The 15,230-nt window shown below is 36.2% G+C and overlaps 1 long non-coding RNA gene across 1 annotated transcript; it reads right to left on the bottom strand.

The window, feature by feature from the left end:
• Positions 1 to 3,127: 3,127 nt before the first annotated feature.
• LOC140836230 (uncharacterized) lies at positions 3,128 to 5,610 on the bottom strand. The gene is made up of 2 exons (XR_012119040.1): positions 5,478 to 5,610; positions 3,128 to 3,348 (listed from the first exon to the last, which is right to left on the bottom strand). It is a non-coding gene; the product is annotated as an uncharacterized lncRNA (long non-coding RNA).
• Positions 5,611 to 15,230: the final 9,620 nt, after the last annotated feature.

The raw sequence follows: 15,230 nt of genomic DNA, 5'->3' as shown, positions 1-15,230 counted from the left end.
AAAATGAGACGCGTAGCTTAGACATGCAGCTTGTGATATATATATGTATATACAAGCAACGAATTTCTTCAGAAATGGGAAAAAGGGTCGAGGGAAGTTTGTGAAAAATCCGTCTGTCTGATTTTAAATCCGACTTCGGTACCGAGTTCCTATCAACGTAGGCTACAACTGGACGTAAGTTTTACTACGTTTTAACATGTTTTGAAATTATGATGTTATTAGAATTGAATAGACGTCATATATGTTGTTCTTGACATGTTAGACAGCATAGAATCGAAGTCAAAGTAAGAAACAGAATGAATATGAAATTGTTATGATTTTCAGAATGAAATTGACTGAGATGTGATGTCAGATTTGTACCATGGTTGATTATAAGTTATTGAAATTAGTAGACACTGGTTTGGTATTACCGGTATCGCAAGATTGTACTGTTGTACCGTCAGAATTTTATAAAACAGAGATATTGTGAATTGATTAAGAATATTGATACAGCATATTGGTATTGTCATTGCCAGATTGAACAGTGACAGACTTTGAATCAAGACTGTGATTGTATCAGATCGACAACAAGAAAGGTATAAATAAATGTTGATTCGAGATTGCACAACTCGAGTTAGGTTTGACTTGAGTTTCCCAAAATCACATACTTTATTTTATAGCATTGATATTTGCAGATTATCAGATTGATATGTTAATTATATTGCCTGAGAGCAGAGTCAGAGTTGAGTCTAGGGCAGAACAGCCTAGCTAGGGCAGAACCGCCGAGTCTTTGTCAGAACCGCTGAGACTCTAGACTTAAGGTGTATCGATGAGCTTAGATGTAGATCGACGTCTATTGTAGACACTTGATACAGCATACCAAAGTCTAAATTAGATTGGGATCCCTAAGTTAAAAATAAGATAAGAAGTCATTGATTGAAATACAGATTGAATACATGTTTTACTGATTGTTTATGCTTTTATATATGTCTTATATGATTGCATTAATACATTGTTTATACTGGGATATTTATATCTCACCGAAGTTATCCGTCTGTTGTCTTGTCTGTATGTGTGCATGGCAACAGGTGGGACAGGTTCAGGGTCACAGAGGTGAAGAAAGATCGAGTTAGAGTGGAGACTACGGACTTGGACTAGAGATAGGGTTTAAACACTTGATAGTTAGTTGTTGAACGTTCAATATGTATGATTGTATATTTTATCAGATTTACACTTTTATACTGATATGTATAGGAGTTTGATTCTATTACCTTCCGTATTTTAAAAAAAAAATTTAGACCCTGTTTATTATAATTGATTAATTAGTCCCAATCACGATTAAAAAGATGATTAGCGTCCGGGTCCCCACAAAGGAGTTGATAAGTAAGAATGGAGCAATTGGGATATGCTCGTATAAGGACATGTTTAATCTGAATCACATGGAGATGTGAACCCACGGCTAGTTGTATCAATAAACCATTGAGGGTCACACAAGTGCTAACTTTTTAGATCCTGTTGAGAAGTAAAATAGTTCAATGTGTTGTACGGCTTATAAAGGAGTTTATAAGTGTAAATAAAAATAGAAGTATGACTTCTATAAGGAGAATGTAACTTTTAATTTGAGGAAGTGTTCCTAAATTAAAAGTTGGCCAAACAAATAATGTATTTGAAAATTGTGATTTTCATAAACATTATTATGGACTAAATTAAAATTCAAGTGTTGAATTAATAAAACACTAGTGGGCCTAGTAGAGTCCAAATAATTAAATTAATTCAAGTGTTGAATTAATTAAATCATATTGGGTCTTGTAGTGCCCAATTAGAAATAATTATTAATCTAGTGGGCTTGAGTAAAATCAAGTAAATGTTTAATGGTCTCAAATGTGTTTGAGACAATTTAAATAAAAGTCCATGGACCTTGTAATTGTTACAAGTCCAAGTAAAAAGCATGCTAGGAAGTTGAAGGGTTGGAGACAACTTTTGAGTTGATTGCATGGCATGCACATGCAACTTTTTTATACTACTTTTTCCACAACCAAGAAAAACACTCATCATTCTACTCCACCTCTTGGCCGAAAATTACAACATTTTTCTCTCCATTTTTCTCTTCATTTTTTAGAGAAAAAACCTTACACTTCTCAATGAAAAATACCATAATTTTTCTAGTGCAAAATTAGGGTGGTTCTTGCTTGCAAGTGGTAGGCTTGATTTTGAAGGAAGGACTCAAAGTCAAGGTAGAGCTTGTAGATTTGTCTTGCCTTTGAAGAACCAGGTTGTTTACAACTTGGTTGGAGCCATTACATCAATCTTTGAGATTGATAAGTATATTTCTAAACACACTATGAATGTCATAATTTTGTGTTTTTGTATATGTTACATGTGACAACCTCGACCGGTTTTAATAAATTAACAGCGGAATTTAAAATTTTACTCAAAATGGAAGAAGTACATTTCAATGTATAATCAAAAGTATATACATGATCATTCAAATGATAAAACAAAATACAAAATATCATTTTTGTGATCATGTCAAAAATGCTATCAAAATAGCCTTCTTCCTTGCTTCTCTTATGCATATGACTCCGGCCCCAATCAACGTCCTGGTTCGTCGCTCTTATCTGCATCACATGAAATAACTGAAATGAGTATAAAACTCAGCAAGTGGAACTCTTACATAGCAATGAATACATATATCATTCTCTGTAAAACGTGGCTTTGAAATCATTAAATACAATCAACTCTTAAAACATGAATAAAATATAGCATAATATAACAATAAGATGGTATTTCTCTTTTCTCTATTGGATTGATATCTATATAGTATCTCTGTCTCTGTACCTATATCCCATCGATAAACATCGACAACTCCGAGGGATATAAGCCTATCAATACAATAAATCAATTTTTATTCTCTCTTTGGCATTACATCAAACACTTTGAGGAATCTTTTTCTCTTGTATTCCATTTTTCGCAATTGAGACATAAAATGTCTCCATAATATACAACAAAGTGTATCAATACATAATATGTAACGAACCGTACTTTTTATTATTCAAAATTTGCGGAAAAATTAAAATTTTTCTTTAATATAAAATAATCTTCAATATTTGCCATAAAATACCACAACCAAATCCTCCATAAGAAAAGGTTGTCAAAAGAGTCGTTCATAAAATATTTGAAATTCAACATCACCAATAAAATCTGCTAACAAAATACTTGCTCAAAACATCTCTCATCACATCATATAAATCAGAGTAATTTTAAACTTTGCATAAAAACGTAAACATGGCGGTCCTCGGGTTTAGCCTCCCGCTCAGTCCAAGCCTGCCACTTGGTCGCCACCTCCTGTCTCCTCATCAACATAAGCACCTGCATCGATCAAGTCTAGTGAGTCTAAAGACTCAACACGTATAAACTGGGAATAACGAGTATTATATAATAAAACCACATACAACTTCAAAATATAACATATATACTTGAAACTTAAACTTTGCGTAATAAACTTGAACTCTTAATAAACTTAAACTTTCATAATAACTTTGAACTCTCATAAACTTCTTTGAACTTGAACATACATACTTTGAAACTTGAACTTGCATAATAACTTGAACTTTCATAAACTTGAGCTTTGCATAAACTTTGAACATACATGCATACATGATATGACGTGCCATCACATAAACTTTTCTTTAAACATGCTTTCATACTTCAACATACTTAACTTCATCATTTTGCGTAGAGGATGTTTCAAAGCAAGTGACCCTTAACATAATAAATATCTGATCAGACTTACCACAGTACTGGGCTGATAGGGACGTATCCACTGCCACATACATAAGATCCCTATTCATAATTTAACAGGCCAGTTGATCCACGTTCATAATTTAACGCTTCACAACCACGATCTAACCCGTTCATAATTTAACGGGCGGATTGGTCCCCGTTCATAATTTAACGCTTTCCAATCCTAACTTCAAACCCGTTCATAATTTAACGGGGTGGAGAGGTCCTCGGCCACGTTCACCGACTTCCAAACCCATTTACTTTTGGTCACAAGACATTGAGCATACCTCAAAAACTTCAAATATTTTCTTTGCACGTCATACATACTTACTTGGCGTTGAGGGATTCGTTGGATTTCAATCGGGTCGTTGCTGCAACATACTAACATGAATTCATAAGCTTAACGTGTACAACTTAAATGTAAATGTCATGCTTAATCCCAAGCTAAATAAATTCTTAGAACATTCTATAATTTCCCATGACATAACCTTGTAAAACATCATATTAAACCATAGCATAAAACCTCAAATCAAACCTTAAATAATAAAAGAAAATACCTAAAATCTGAAGGTACACGGACCCCGCTCCTAGGTCCGTATCATGGTCCGTGTCCGTGCGTTTAAAAATGTTGTGATGAAATAAGAAGGCACGGACCCCGTGCCTACCTCCGTGTCCGGGTCCACTCTGTTCGACGAATTATTTTATGAAAATTTTGCGACATGTCTATTCTCCCAATTAATACATAATGTATCAAGATTCATCACTATGAGACCATTCTAGGACACCATAACAATGAACTAAACTTTTATAATCACCCTACAATTCATACGACCCAAAATACTATCATTTATATTAAAGTTTATTTCTTACGACTTCTTAATAACTCAAGCTCTTAACGACATGAATCAAAACCTCAAAAATACTCTAAACATCATTACTAACTTTCTTATATGCAGCAACAATCACCCGTCGATCCCCAACGAAGCCTGCAACATAAAAACTTCAAGAACATATTAAAATTCATAACTTTCTTGAAACACGATTTGAGCATTCATACTAAAAACTCCATAACTCACTCGTTTTTAATCCAAATAACTCGAATTTTATATCAAATCGAACGTATCGAAAATATCTACGTTTTTGTAATCAAAAGTTTTCTCAAAATCTTTACTGAAAAATCGCAGTATTTTTCAGAACAGCAAAAACGTTTCTAAACAAATGCAGTTTGAGCAGCCCTACGAAAAACACCATAACTCACTCAATTATCATCCAAAAATTTCGAATTTTATATCAGATCGAACGTATCAAAAAGATCTACGTTTTTGTAGTTGAAAGTTTTCTCAAAATGTGTACCGAAAAATTGCAGTTTTCGAAAGAACAACCAAACAGGATTTTTCGGATCTAATTTGAGCAGTCATACTAAAAACACCATAACTCACTCGTTTTTAATCCAAATAACTCGAATTTTATATCAAATCGAACGTATCGAAAAGATCTACGTTTTTGTAGTTAAAAGTTTTTTAAAAATCAATACCGAAAAATCGCAGTATTTTACAGAACAACAAAAACGTGAATTTGGTGATCCAAAATTGTTTCAAACTTGATCTAGACGTGATTGCTCAAACTTCTACGCATCGCACATATAATTTTCGCATAAATAACAACACAACGCATAATATGACAAGATCGATGCATCAAGAACAGAATATACGTGCCTTTTGATATTTAAAAATACCGTAACGACGATACCGAAGCGGAGACGGAGCGAAAGTTGATTCCGGATGATCGTGGCTTGATTTTCTTTGAAGAAAACTCACTAAAAATGTGCTGGAAAATTGCAAGGCTTGGACGTGCTTGTTGAAGGAAAAAGGAAAAGAATTAATGGAGATTGATTGAGAGGGAAGAGTTTTAAAAACACTTCCTTCTCTTAGTCAAAAGATGGATAGAAAATTTTGTTTTGTGTTTTGTTTGGTGTGTGTTTGTGTGTGTTACGTGTAGTTGTGTGTGTAAAGTGTGAGTCAATGTGCAAGTTTAATTATTTAAAGGAATATAATATGCTAAATTAATAATTAAAAATACTATTAAAATTTAATCTTTTCTATTTTACAAAATCCTCAAATTTAACAAAAGAAGTAGGAGAAACGTGTGGGTGTGTCTAATTAGATATCATTTGTGCTAACTAATAAATAAAATACTAATAAAAATGCTAACCCAATTTAATTTAAAATAAACTCTTCAATAAAATAACACACACAAAAATACAAATTTTAAAAATCTTAAACTTTTAAAATTACTAATTAAATGATTTAGGTTTAAAATTACTAAACCTAAACAAATCATTTAAATTGCCCCTATCTCAACTTAAAATAAAATGTCACAATTAGAATCACTAAAATCCACATTTGATAAACTTTTAAAATTTAAACTCCTAAAATAACTTAATATTTAAATTAGACTTTTAAAAATATTAAAACTTCATAAATCATTTAAAATGTCTCATACCTAACTTAAAATAAAATACCACATTAAAATTTACTAAAAATCGTCCCGGTCTCCTTTCCTCGATCTCGCCTCGAATAATCGTCTGAAATATAAAACTCAATAAACATGTTAACATACATTAAATAAACATAAATAATTAAAATAATAAATTTCATAAATTAAATGAAAGCATACATTAAAATCATTTAATAAAATACATAAGAAATTTAATAACTTGCACTCACGTGGTTCATGTGGACTTCTAATTTTCGAGACATCACAATCTATCCCCCTTAATTTGAATTTCGTCCCTGAAATTCGCTTATCTTCGGTAATCCAAAAGTTTAGATTCTTAATTCTAGTATCCCAACAATCCATGCTACCGCTGCGCTACTCTGATAAATTAAGTCTTATGTTGTCCTTACGTCTCTTCAATCCGAATTAAATTTCCTACCAAAAACCTCATTTTTGATTCACAACTTATGGTAACTTAGTTTACTTTACTAAAATCCCGAATTCTGACTTTTCTCGTCGTTCTCAATATTAGAAATGGAGGTTCAACCTTATCGTATCTTACCTTCTTTATACTATACTTGTAATGTCAACGACCTATTACATTAGCATTTATGCAGTCCATCTTAAGAATTCTTTGCACCCAAAAAATTTACTGATCAACTCCTATCCTCGGCAATACACTTATAAGTTGAACATTTTTCTTACCTCATAATAATATTGGCCTACAACTCTTGAATCAATTCTTTACCTTACAATACCACCGGATGTAACTTAGTTATTTACAAATACGTCCCAAATATAAAATTGTTGCCAACCTTTAATTTCGAGTAAGGGATACGACAAGTATAAAAGTCTATAAGATTTTTAAACAAAATAAATTATGACATCTCATTATAATAATGAGATATGATATACATAATTATTTAAACATATCTAATATTATATACACCATATTTTTACCATAAAATTATACAAATACATACATATACCAACGGTCATAAAACGGTAACAAACGGCTAGTTTTTTTTTCTCTCTGTAAATACCATCTCACAAATACATTCAATCACTTCAACTTTCTCTTCTCTTCCAAAACTTATTCTTCATCAAAATTTTTTTTTCTCGAAGAAAAAGAAGATGACTTTTGCAAAGTTATTTTCAATTATTTTAGTTATTATATTTACGATTCTTGTATTTATCGAGAATATCCTCCTCATGTTTTTTCTTTATTTTTACGATTACTTGTAATTGTTGTTTATCCATTACTTTGTATTGCAATATTCATTAATTAATAAAATGCATCGTGATTTGTCGTACCACCATGGCAAACTTTTAGATTTCTTACTCAATAAAAATCTTAATATTCATTGATTGATAATTTATGTAGAACACCACTAATTCTCTTTTATATTTATTTCACCCACAAAAATTTCCGTATGAACACAAATCCTCTAAATTTGAAATTCAAACTCACTCAACCCAAATAGTTTGGATAACATAATTCCAACACACATATTCACTTATTCCCAAGTTTTCTTAATAACTTACAAAAAAAATTTCTCAAGACCAGATGTCTACTTAAATCTTTTCATACATCTATCGAGTAACCTAACCATCGATCATACTCAACTTTCTAGAAAATAAAATTCCAACAAAAGTATAGTCTTAGCTGTTAAGATCATTGATAAAAACTTATAACACATAAATCTTAAGTTCCCAAAAATTTTGTTAACTCATTGTCTACTCTTATAACTTAGTTAATTGAGCAACTTTTACCTCAAATCGTTATCATTCTAAATTCTTAATTTGCCGCAACATTAATTCACTAGCGCCTAACTTTCGAGCCAAATATCAATTCATCTTACAACTCCCTTGATTACCATTTCTTATAATATTATAACCCAAATACTTCAAGGTTCTAATAATTCCTTTGAGCTTAAATTGTAATGCCCGGAAAATTAATCCCAGTAATCGGTAATTATTGAATTATAATTTGATATGATTATGAAAGGATTAATCGGGACATGAAATACACATAAGTGTGAAAAGTGTGTGTATTGGTGCGAAGGATATATATATATATATATATATATATATATATATATATACATGCAAAATCATTTCTTCAGAAAGGAAATCGAAGAAGGAAACGAAAGCTTCGGGAGAATTTAGCTTTTGTGATTCAAATTCAATCGTGCGATCAATCCGTCTGTCCAAATCGTAATCCGACTTCGGTACGGTAATCCTATAGATGTAGGCTACAACTTGACATAAGTTTTGCTACGTTTTGACATGCTTTGAAATTATGCTATTGTCAGAATTAAATAGGATTCATATATGATGTTCTTGACATATTAGAAATCGTAGAATCGAAGTCAGATTAAGAAATAGACTGATTATGGAATTGTTATGATTTTCGGATTATAATCAGTTGATACTGGACAGATTTGGATTATGGATTGATTATAGATTGTATTGGATATGGGTTATAGATTGTAACTATTATCTGGTGAATTGGTATGGACGGTAATATTGGAAGTATACCGTTATACCGTTGATTTTGAATTAATTCCAGATTAATCAGATTGTTATGGAGTTGACTAGTATATTGATATGACATTATTGATATTGTCAGTACCAGACAGGCTTTGAATTCAGGACTTCGACTGAGCCAGAAACCGACGAAAGAAAGGTATAAGTCAATGTGGTATTGGGAGATGGACTTGAGTCGGTTTAGACTTGGGTTTCCCTAAATCACATACTTTATTTTATTGCATGGATATTTGCATTACATTGATTAATGTACTTGTTCTCTTGTATTTAGATGACAGGTATTAGACAAGTTATCTTGTGATAGAAGTGCCGGATAGTGGTGGTATCGCCACGGCACATTGCACTATGTCTCAAGATAGGATGCTAGTGATAGAGCTACAGTCCTTGATGGTTAGGTCAGGACACTGGATGTTTGGTTATATCGAGTAATGGAATCTATTACGGAATTCGATATAGGAACACCATATTTGGTTATATCGAGTAAAGGGTATTGGAATTCTTCTATTACGGAATTCGATATAGGAATACCAGGGCACTGGTTATATCGAGTAATAGATATTATGGTTCCATCCTTTACGGAATTCGATATAGGAATACCACATCTGGAAACCGGGATCCCTAGACTAGGATTGAGTGTAGTCTGAATTATGATTGATGTCGACAGTTTGATTTGATATTGTTTATGTTTCAGATTTTGATACGTATTCATGTTACCTGATTACATGCTTTATATGATTTATATGATTGCATGTTTCATTGATTTATACTGGGGATTATATTCTCACCGGTATATCCGGCTGTTGTCTTGTCTGTATGTGTACTTGACAACAGGTGGGACAGGTCCAGGGTCGAGGAGATGAAGAGCTAGATCGTGATTAGAGTGGTGGCACCGGACTTAGACTAGATATAGGGTTAAACACTTGACTTTAGTTTTAAACCCTAGTTTGAATCAATGTTGAAATACAGGATTTGTATTTTATATACTGATATGTATATATTTTGTATATCACTACGTTCCGCAGTTTAAAAAAAAAAATATTTAAAATTTAGACCCTGTTTTATTATTGATTAATTGGTCCCAATGATGATTAAGAACTTGATTAGCGTCCAGGTCCCTACAACAGGTGGTATCAGAGCTATAGATCCTTGAGATTGAGATAGGAGATAGTGAGCGGGGTAGCATGTGTTTTCTTTCCTGCTTTTGATTGCTAGCATGATTCCTGTTTTAATACATGTTACCTGACTTATCTGCTATTGATATGGTATTGTGTATTATATGAATGGATCAGCTGTAAGATGATCCAGGGAGGCTTGAAATAGGATTATTGTTGGAACTGCTAACCCTTTTGGTTATCAGATATGCCTCCGAGGAGAATGCCAGAACAGGGGAGTACCTCGAATCCTCCCATGGATGTGACACCTACAGCAATGGAGAAATTGCTGAAACGGTTTCAGTCATTTCATCCACCGACTTTGAAAGGAACGGAGAACTCCGTGGAATGTGAAAGTTGGTTGGACGATATTGAATCACTGTTTGACTCGTTGGAGTATACTGAGGAAAAGAGGGCGAAACTGATAATACACCAGTTTCATGACGTTGCTAAACACTGGTGGATCACGACTAGAAGGGCATTGGAACAGAGAGGTATGGCCATTACCTGGAATGTGTTTAAGACTGAATTCTATCTACGGTTCTTTCCAGTTTCTTATAGGAAGGACAAGGGAGCCGAGTTTGCGAACCTGAAACAAGGCCAGTTGAACATTGAGGATTATGTGGCTAAGTTTTCTACTCTGCTCCGATTTGCCCCTCATGTGGCAGGAAGTGATGAGGCCGTAGCAGACCAGTTCATAAATGGCCTAAATCCTGAAATTTTTACTCTGGTGAATACTGGGAGGCCCAACAACTTCACCGATGCCCTAAACAGAGCCAAGGGAGCTGAGGCAGGCCTGATGAGGCAGAGAGAGGCTTCGTTTGTGCTTTCGGCACCGGGACAACAACCACCTCCTCGATTTGAAGGGGGCAGCAGCAGTAGTACCGGGAAGAAGGATTTCTTGAAGGCTAGAGGAAAGCAATTCAAGAAATCAGGGACTACCTCGTCCAGTTCGAGTGGCTCTAGACAGACCGGTCAGAGCCAGAGCTATGCAGGACCATACTGTGGTACTTGTGGAGGGAGACATTCCACAGATCAGTGCCGAGGAGTAGTTGGCAGCTGTCGTATCTGTAAACAGCAGGGACACTTTGCCCGAGTGTGTCCCCAGAGGAGTGCCCAGGGATCACAGGTTGCTGAGTCGTCTGGATCAGCGGCTCAGACAGGGAGACGATCTTCTGCCGTTCATTCCTTTCAGCCAGCACCGTCTACTCTGTCACAGCAGAGGCCAGGAGGGGGCCAGATCGCGAGCCAGCCTCCGAGACAGCAGGCCAGAGTTTTTGCTTTGACCGAGGAGCAGGCACAAGATGCACCTGATGATGTAGTTGCAGGTAACTGTTTTATTTCTGGTTATCCTGCTTATGTACTGATTGATACTGGTGCGTCACATACTTTTATGTCTGAGCGATTTGCTTTAATGCATTCATTGCCTGTTGAGTCCTTAGCTACTGTAGTATCTGTCACGTCTCCGTTAGGAACAGGTTTGATATCGGTGAAATCTGTGAAATCGTGTATACTGCAGTACGATGGGCATACGATTGAGTTAGACTGTATTGTGCTTGGTTTATCTGATTTTGATTGTATTGTCGGTATCGACATGTTGACCAAGTACCGGGCTACAGTCGATTGTTTCCACAAGATAGTTCGATTCAGACCTGAGATGGCTAAGGAGTGGAAATTTTATGGTAAGGGTTCTAGGGCTAGAATTCCTTTGATATCTGCAATAAATATGACACGATTATTGCAGAAAGGAGCGGATGGATTCCTGGTATATTCAGTTGATTTACTGAAGTCGAGCCCATCATTGGCGGATTTGCCAGTGGTGTGTGAATTTGCTGATGTCTTTCCAGACGAGATTCCTGGATTGCCTCCGATTCGACTGATAGACTTCAGCATAGAACTGATGCCAGGAACAGTTCCGATTTCGAGAGCTCCATACCGAATGGCACCGATCGAGTTGAAAGAGTTGAAAGAACAGTTGGAGGATTTACTGGCCAAGGGATATATCAGACCGAGTGTATCTCCTTGGGGTGCTCCAGTACTGTTCGTGAGAAAGAAAGACGGGTCGATGAGACTTTGTATCGACTACAGGCAACTGAATAAGGCAACGGTAAAGAATAAATATCCATTGCCTCGTATTGATGATCTGTTTGATCAGTTGCAGGGTTCATCTGTGTATTCCAAGATCGATCTGAGATCTGGATACCATCAATTGAGAGTCAGGGACTCTGATATCTCAAAGACAGCATTCAGAACAAGATATGGACACTATGAATTTATTGTCATGCCATTTGGTTTGACGAATGCACCAGCGGTATTTATGGGATTGATGAACCGCGTATTTCAGAAATACTTGGATGATTTTGTTATCATATTCATTGATGATATATTGATTTATTCGAAGAATATGATTGAGCATGCTAATCATCTGAGGATGGTGTTGAGAATTTTGAGGGCAGAGAAACTGTATGCTAAATTGTCAAAATGCGAGTTTTGGCTGAAACAGGTTGTGTTTTTGGGTCACATTATATCGGGAGACGGTATATCAGTTGATCCCAGTAAGGTTGAGGCAGTGATTTCTTGGCCGAGACCTACATCTGTGCCGGAAATCCGCAGTTTTATGGTTTGGCAGGATATTATCGTCGATTTATTAAAGATTTTTGGAGTATTGCCAAACCGATTACGCAGTTGACTCAGAAGAATGCTCCGTTTAATTGGTCTGAAGACTGTGAGACCAGTTTTATTGAACTGAAGAAGAGATTGACCAGTGCGCCTGTGTTGACGATTCCTTCAGGTACTGGTGATTTTGTGGTTTATTGTGATGCATCTCATAGAGGACTGGGATGTATACTGATACAGCGAGGGCATGTCATTGCCTATGCCTCGAGACAATTGAAACCACATGAGACCCGTTACCCAATTCATGATCTTGAATTGGCAGCCATAGTCTTTGCATTGAAGATATGGCGACATTACCTCTACGGTGAGAAATTTGAAATATATTCTGATCACAAGAGCTTGAAATATCTATTTTCGCAATCATAGTTGAATATGAGACAGCGGAGATGGCTGGATTTACTGAAAGACTTCGATTGTGAAATCAAGTATTATCCAGGGAAGTCCAATGCAGCAGCAGATGCACTGAGTCGAAAGGTATGTGCACTATCCTTATCGACAATTGGTGTATTGAATTTGATTGAAGATTGCTGTTTGTCTGGATTAGTATTTAAGACAGATCGTCAGCCTCTGAGATTGTGTGCTGTTCGAGCTGAACCAGAGCTACTTTTGAAAATTAAAACAGCTCAGAAAGTTGATCAGAATGTACAGAATTCGATTGCGATGGTCAGAGCTGGACATCGATCGGAATATCAGGTTCGTGATAATGTCTTGTATGTGAATAATCGTATTGTTGTGCCAAATATTTCAGAATTGAGACAGCGAATACTGTCAGAAGCGCACAACAGTCGTTTTAGCATTCATCCTGGTGGTAGGAAAATGTATAATGATTTAAAGACACAGTATTGGTGGAAACAAATGAAATCTGATGTGACTAAATTTGTAGCCAAGTGTCTGAATTGCCAACAGGTGAAAGCTGAAAGAAAGAAACCAGGAGGATTGTTACAGAGTTTGTCCATTCCTGAATGGAAATGGGATCACATTTCCATGGATTTTGTGACACAGTTACCGAGATCCTCCCGAGGTTGTGATGCGATTTGAGTCGTGATTGATCGATTGACCAAATCTGCATGTTTTATTCATACAAGATGACGTACCGATATGATCAGATGGCTGAGATTTATGTCAAGGAAGTGGTAAGATTACACGGAGTGCCGAAGTCGATTGTTTCAGACCGTGACCCTCGGTTTACATCGCACTTCTGGCAGAGTCTGCAGCAAGCTCTTGGTACGAAGTTACATCTTAGTACCGCATATCATCCACAGACTGATGGACAGTCAGAGCGTACGATCCAGACATTGGAAGATATGCTGAGAGCAATAGTGCTGGATTTTAGCACTAATTGGCAAGAGGCACTGCCACTTTGTGAATTTTCGTACAACAATAGCTATCAAACGAGTATTGAGATGGCACCATTTGAAGCGTTGTACGGAAAGAAATGTCGATCCCCTCTTTACTGGGATGATATCTCTGAAGTTCCTGAGACTGGACCGGATATGATCAGAGATATGACTGAGAAAGTAAAGCTGATTCAGAAGAAAATGAAGGCAGCTCAGGACAGACAAGCCAAATATGCCAACCTCAGACGACGACCGTTGGTATTTGAGGCTGGAGACCGAGTGTTCCTGAAAATTTCACCTTTCAGAGGAGTTGTCAGATTTGGCAAGAAAGGGAAGTTGTCTCCACGATACGTCGGTCCATATGAAATTCTAGAAAAGATAGGAGATCGTGCCTATCGACTAGCATTGCCGCCTTCATTATCTAGAATACATGATGTTTTTCATGTATCGATGCTGCGGAAATATCTCCCTGATGATTCACACGTGATTCAACCAGACGAGGCAGAACTTGATGAAAATCTGAGTTATATTGAAAAGCCGATCCGGATTATCGATCGTAAAGAAAAACAACTCAGAACGAAAATGATTCCATTGGTGAAAGTTCAATGGACTCGTCATGGCATTGAAGAAGCCACTTGGGAGACGGAATCTGACATGAGACAGGAATTCCCAGCATTGTTTCACTGATGTAAATACGTACTCGATTGTAATTACATTTCTTCTTAATGATATGATTTGATTGCCTGTGATTTCAAGGACGAAATCGTATCTTAGAGGGGGAGAAATGTAATGCCCGGAAAATTAATCCCAGTAATCGGTAATTATTGAATTATAATTTGATATGATTATGAAAGGATTAATCGGGACATGAAATACACATAAGTGTGAAAAGTGTGTGTATTGGTGCGAAGGACTCACGCACATGCGCGAGCTAATGCGCGCACATGCGCGCATTGGACAGTAGGCTTCGCGCATATGCGCGAAGTGACTGCGCGCATATGCGCGAAGGAGGCAGTAGGGTACCTCGAGATGGAAGTTCCCTCGCGCACATGCGCTGATCGATGCGCGCATATGCGCGAGGCGAGGTGAGATGCACGCGCAGAGATTTTGCATCTCAAGCATATGCGCCGCGAGGAATCGCGCATATGCGCGAGACGTGCAGGAGGCACACTCGACCACTTGGCTCATTGCATGTGCGAGATATATAAATATATATATATATACATGCAAAATCATTTCTTCAGAAAGGAAATCGAAG

This window comes from Primulina eburnea, chromosome 7 (genome assembly GCF_022965805.1).
Source record: "Primulina eburnea isolate SZY01 chromosome 7, ASM2296580v1, whole genome shotgun sequence".
In the NCBI taxonomy this organism is placed as follows: Eukaryota; Viridiplantae; Streptophyta; class Magnoliopsida; order Lamiales; family Gesneriaceae; genus Primulina; species Primulina eburnea.
The sequence above is the reverse complement of the archived record's forward strand: the minus strand, read 5'-3'. Positions and strand labels throughout refer to the sequence as shown.